Genomic DNA, 6729 nt, shown 5'->3' with positions numbered 1-6729 from the left:
GATATGGGTACCCGGAGTGGTGCGTGATGGTGCGATGGTGCGTGATACCGGCCCCCCTCTCGTCGCGGTGTTTGAGTGCGTGACGGGTGTGTGTGTGGGCCAAACGTGTGGGGTGCCGCGACTCGCCGGTTTTTGACGGTGGAGCTTGGGATGAGGCCCGTCGTCCCGGTGAGGTGTCGTCCCGCGCTGACGAGGAGAGCGGCACCCCGAGGCGACGTGGCCCCGGACGCCGCAGTTATAACACCGCGGGAGCGACGTCGGAGGTGACGAGTGGTCGGAACGGCCTGACCCGTCCTGGCCCGGCCGTGCACTCGTCGCCTGTTGCCGTCGGTGGTCGACGGCGTAGAGTTCCTCCGTCGGAAGGGTGGCTGCAGCCACCGCACGCCCCGCCGATGCCCTGCTGGCTTTGCGTCGAAGCGACAGGAGGTTTGCGTGGAGGAGCCGCGCCGCCTGGAGCGATGTCATTTCCGCGTCCTCCTGTGCGACGACAGCGATGTCTAGATCGTCGGCCAGGAGGAGTATCTTCTCCGTTACCATAGCGTCGATGCCGTCGTCATCCATCCGGGGGAAGGCCGACTTGGCCATCGCCAGGAGGCTCGTTCGGTACGCTAGGGGCGACTCCTTCTCTCCCCGCTTGCGGTCGTAGAACTCTTGTCTGCATTCCGCCGACGGTCCGTAGACCCCTCCCAGCAGCTGCAGCGCCATCGGTAACGTGGAGCGCCTTTCCTTGGGTGCCGATGTTAGGGCGGCAAGCGCGTCGCCGTCCAGGAGCGCCGGCAGGGCGCTGAGAGCTTCTTCGTCCGTCCATTTAGCCATCTCCTGGTGGGCGAGGAAGCGTCTTTGAAAGCCGCTCCAGTCGCCCTCTGCGCCCACGAATTCTTTAAGCGGGGGCAGCCTTTGGTGTAGCGCAGCGGCTGCCGTGGAGTCCCGTGGACTGCTGCCTCCCCGACTCGGCTGCGTCTCGGCGCGAATGGCAGATGGCATCGCCTGTCGCAGCTTTGATGACGCGCCCTCCTCCGTCGTTGATGCAGCAGCCCCAGCGCGGCCGATGTCGGACCCCAGGTTGAGGTTGGCCACGCCCCTAGCGGTCGCTGCGTCGATGGCGGGAATTTCAAAATTTAAATCTTCAGAAATGGCGGGAAGACGCTCCACACGCCGGTTCCTCTCGCCCCGCGGTGGACCACCAGCCGCCAGCCGTGTGATGTCCCCCAGCGCAGCGGCAGCGGCGTAGAGCAGTTCCGCCAGCCTCTCATGAGCCAGCCTCAGGTCGTCTCCCCGCTGCTCCTCTTCATGGCGATGCTCCGGTAAGCCCGCATCCGGCCCCGGCTGCACGTCGTCTAGTAGAGCCATCTCGGGCTCGGCAATTTCGGCGGCGTCCTCCGCCCGCTGTTCCCTGGCTCGAGCTGTTTGGCGCGTGTCCATGTTCTTGGTTCTTCTGACGCCAGATGAAGTGTTGTTGAAGACGCGTGGACAACGGGGTAAGGCACACGTATTTATTTACACAAAGGGCTTACAGTACTAGAGGGATGTATCGGCCCCCTCACCCGTACAACTGGGAATTCACCCCTAGCTAGCCTTCCTAGCTGAGTCCTCCGCTAACGGGCTAGGGGAGGCTGTCTGGCCCGACACTGGTTAGTCGGGCTACGGTACCCGGAATCCCAGAGGTCTGACTCTGGTTCCGGGACCACGCCACTGGCTCCAGCCTGCACTGCCCTTACAAGGGCGGCGTCCCAGGGGGAGTCCAGGGCCTATCTGGCTGGTCTTCTCTCTTCTCTTAACTACTCTAAGACTGAGCCCCGAGCTCTCTGGCTCAACCCTTTTTATACCCCGTTAGAGGATCGAAACCCCCCTCACGCCGTCCAGTACGGACGTCGTTGCGGGCACCACCCCGTGTGCTCACGGAGACCCCGCCCACTGTGTCTGTTTTCCATTAGCCCCTATGTAAACAGCCCTACACAAACAGACCCTCTGTAACAGCCCTACATATGTAGGCGTGTAGCGTTAGTAGATACTACTAACTCTATTGTATGTAGGGTGTGTAGAGTCAGTAGATACTACTGACTCTATTGTATGTAGGGTGTGTAGAGTCAGTAGATACTACTGACTCTATTGTATGTAGGGTGTGTAGAGTCAGTAGATACTACTGACTCTATTGTATGTAGGGTGTGTAGAGTTAGTAGATACTACTGACTCTATTGTATGTAGGGTGTGTAGAGTTAGTAGATACTACTGACTCTGTTGTATGTAGGGTGTGTAGAGTCAGTAGATACTACTGACTCTGTTGTATGTAGGTGTATAGAGTCAGTAGATACTACTGACTCTGTTGTATGTAGGTGTATAGAGTCAGTAGATACTACTGACTCTATTGTATGTAGGGTGTGTAGAGTCAGTAGATACTACTGACTCTGTTGTATGTAGGTGTATAGAGTCAGTAGATACTACTGACTCTATTGTATGTAGGGTGTGTAGAGTTAGTAGATACTACTGACTCTGTTGTATGTAGGGTGTGTAGAGTCAGTAGATACTACTGACTCTATTGTATGTAGGGTGTGTAGGGTCAGTAGATACTACTGACTCTATTGTATGTAGGTGTATAGAGTTAGTAGATACTACTGACTCTATTGTATGTAGGGTGTGTAGAGTTAGTAGATACTACTGACTCTATTGTATGTAGGGGGTGTAGAGTTAGTAGATACTACTGACTCTGTTGTATGTAGGTGTGTAGGGTCAGTAGATACTACTGACTCTATTGTATGTAGGTGTGTAGAGTTAGTAGATACTACTGCCTCTATTGTTTGTTGGGTGTGTAGGGTCAGTAGATACTACTGTCTCTATTGTATGTAGGTGTATAGAGTTAGTAGACACTACTGACTCTATTGTATGTAGGTGTGTAGGGTCAGTAGATACTACTGACTCTATTGTATGTAGGGTGTGTAGAGTCAGTAGATACTACTGACTCTATTGTATGTAGGGTGTGTGGAGTCAGTAGATACTACTGACTCTATTGTATGTAGGGTGTGTAGGGTCAGTAGATACTACTGACTCTATTGTTTGTTGGGTGTGTAGAGTTAGTAGATACTACTGACTCTATTGTATGTAGGGTGTGTAGGGTCAGTAGATACTACTGACTCTATTGTATGTAGGTGTATAGAGTCAGTAGATACTACTGACTATATTGTATGTAGGGTGTGTAGAGTTAGTAGATACTACTGACTCTATTGTATGTAGGGTGTGTAGAGTCAGTAGATACTACTGACTCTATTGTATGTAGGTGTGTAGAGTCAGTAGATACTACTGACTCTATTGTATGTAGGTGTGTAGGGTCAGTAGATACTACTGACTCTATTGTATGTAGGGTGTGTAGAGTCAGTAGATACTACTGAATCTTTTGTATGTAGGTGTGTAGGGTCAGTAGATACTACTGACTCTATTCTATGTAGGTGTGTAGGGTCAGTAGATACTACTGACTCTATTGTATGTAGGTGTGTAGAGTTAGAATGTACTACTGACTCTGTTGAATGTAGATGTGTAGAGTAAGTAGATACTACTGACTGTGTTGTATGTAGATGTGTAGATTTAGTAGATACTACTGACTCTGTTGTATGTATGTGTGTAGAGTTAGTAGATACTACTGACTCTATTGTATGTAGGGTGTGTAGAGTTAGTAGATACTACTGACTCTATTGTATGTAGCTGATTAGAGTAAGTAGATACTACTGACTCTATTGTATGTAGGTCTGTAGAGTTAGTAGATACTACTGACTCTGTTGTATGTAGGTGTGTAGAGTCAGTAGATACTACTGACTCTAGTGTAAGTAGGTGTGTAGAGTTAGTAGATACTACTGACTCTAGTGTAAGTAGGTGTGTAGAGTCAGTAGATGCTACTGACTCTATTGTATGTAGGTGTGTAGACTCAGTAGATACTACTGACTCTAGTGTATGTAGGTGTGTAGAGTCAGTAGATACTACTGACTCTATTGTATGTAGGTGTGTAGAGTCAGTAGATACTACTGACTCTATTGTATGTAGGTGTGTAGGGTCAGTAGATACTACTGATTCTATTGTATGTAGGTGTGTAAAGTTAGTAGATACTAATGACTCTATTGTATGTAGGGTGTGTAGAGTTAGTAGATGCTACTGACTCTATTGTATGTAGGGTGTGTAGAGTTAGTAGATACTACTGTCTCTATTGTATGTAGGTGTGTAGAGTTAGTAGATACTACTGACTCTAGTGTATGTAGGTGTGTAGAGTCAGTAGATACTACTGACTCTATTGTATGTAGGATGTGTAGAGTTAGTAGATACTACTGACTCTATTGTATGTAGGTGTGTATAGTTAGTAGATACTACTGACTCTATTGTATGTAAGTGTGTAGAGTCAGTAGATACTACTGACTCTATTGTATGTAAGTGTGTAGAGTCAGTAGATACTACTGACTCTATTGTATGTAGGTGTGTCGGGTCAGTAGATACTACTGATTCTATTGTATGTAGGTGTGTAGAGTTAGTAGATACTACTGACTTTATTGTATGTTGGGTGTGTAGGGTCAGTAGATTCTACTGACTCTATTGTATGTAGGGTGTGTAGAGTTAGTAGATACTACTGACTCTATTGTATGTAGGGTGTGTAGAGTTAGTAGATACTACTGACTCTATTGTATGTAGGTGTGTAGAGTTAGTAGATACTACTGAATCTATTGTATGTAGGGTGTGTAGAGTCAGTAGATACTACTGACTCTATTGTATGTAGGTGTGTAGGGTCAGTAGATACTACTGACTCTATTGTATGTAAGTGTGTAGAGTCAGTAGATACTACTGACTCTATTGTATGTAGGTGTGTCGGGTCAGTAGATACTACTGATTCTATTGTGTGTAGGTGTGTAGAGTTAGTAGATACTACTGACTCTATTGTATGTTGGGTGTGTAGGGTCAGTAGATACTACTGACTCTATTGTATGTAGGGTGTGTAGAGTTAGTAGATACTACTGACTCTATTGTATGTAGGGTGTGTAGAGTTAGTAGATACTACTGACTCTATTGTATGTAGGTGTGTAGAGTTAGTAGATACTACTGAATCTATTGTATGTAGGGTGTGTAGGGTCAGTAGATACTACTGACTCTATTGTATGTAGGTGTGTAGAGTTAGTAGATACTACTGACTCTATTGTATGTAGGGTGTGTAGAGTCAGAAGATACTACTGACTCTGTTGTATGTAGGTGTGTAGAGTCAGTAGATACTACTGACGCTATTGTATTTAGGGTGTGTAGAGTCAGTAGATACTACTGACTCTGTTGTATGTAGGTGTGTAGAGTCAGTAGATACTACTAACGCTATTGTATGTAGGGTGTGTAGAGTTAGTAGATACTACTGACTCTAGTGTAAGTAGGTGTGTAGAGTCAGTAGATACTACTGACTCTATTGTATGTAAGTGTGTAGAGTCAGTAGATACTACTGACTCTATTGTATGTAAGTGTGTAGAGTCAGAAGATACTACTGACTCTATTGTATGTAGGTGTGTCGGGTCAGTAGATACTACTGATTCTATTGTGTGTAGGTGTGTAGAGTTAGTAGATACTACTGACTCTATTGTATGTTGGGTGTGTAGGGTCAGTAGATACTACTGACTCTATTGTATGTAGGGTGTGTAGAGTTAGTAGATACTACTGTCTCTATTGTATGTAGGGTGTGTAGAGTTAGTAGATACTACTGACTCTATTGTATGTAGGTGTGTAGAGTTAGTAGATACTACTGAATCTATTGTATGTAGGGTGTGTAGGGTCAGTAGATACTACTGACTCTATTGTAAGTAGGTGTGTAGAGTTAGTAGATACTACTGACTCTAGTGTAAGTAGGTGTGTAGAGTCAGTAGATGCTACTGACTCTATTGTATGTAGGTGTGTAGACTCAGTAGATACTACTGACTCTAGTGTATGTAGGTGTGTAGAGTCAGTAGATACTACTGACTCTATTGTATGTAGGTGTGTAGAGTCAGTAGATACTACTGACTCTATTGTATGTAGGTGTGTAGGGTCAGTAGATACTACTGACTCTATTGTATGTAAGTGTGTAGAGTCAGTAGATACTACTGACTCTATTGTATGTAAGTGTGTAGAGTCATTAGATACTACTGACTCTATTGTATGTAGGTGTGTAGGGTCAGTAGATACTACTGATTCTATTGTATGTAGGTGTGTAAAGTTAGTAGATACTAATGACTCTATTGTATGTAGGGTGTGTAGAGTTAGTAGATGCTACTGACTCTATTGTATGTAGGGTGTGTAGAGTTAGTAGATACTACTGTCTCTATTGTATGTAGGTGTGTAGAGTTAGTAGATACTACTGAATCTATTGTATGTAGGGTGTGTAGGGTCAATAGATACTACTGACTCTATTGTATGTAGGGTGTGTAGAGTTAGTAGATACTACTGACTCTATTGTATGTAGGTGTGTATAGTTAGTAGATACTACTGACTATATTGTATGTAGGGTGTGTAGAGTTAGTAGATACTACTGACTCTATTGTATGTAGGTGTGTAGAGTCAGTAGATACTACTGACTCTATTGTATGTAGGTGTGTAGAGTTAGTAGATACTACTGACTCTATTGTATGTTGGGTGTGTAGGGTCAGTAGATACTACTGACTCTATTGTATGTAGGGTGTGTAGAGTTAGTAGATACTACTGTCTCTATTGTATGTAGGGTGTGTAGAGTTAGTAGATACTACTGAC

Source organism: Lethenteron reissneri, chromosome 46, assembly GCF_015708825.2.
Source record: "Lethenteron reissneri isolate LAM-NWPU_2019-01 chromosome 46, ASM1570882v1, whole genome shotgun sequence".
In the NCBI taxonomy this organism is placed as follows: Eukaryota; Metazoa; Chordata; class Hyperoartia; order Petromyzontiformes; family Petromyzontidae; genus Lethenteron; species Lethenteron reissneri.
This window is presented reverse-complemented; position numbering follows the sequence as displayed.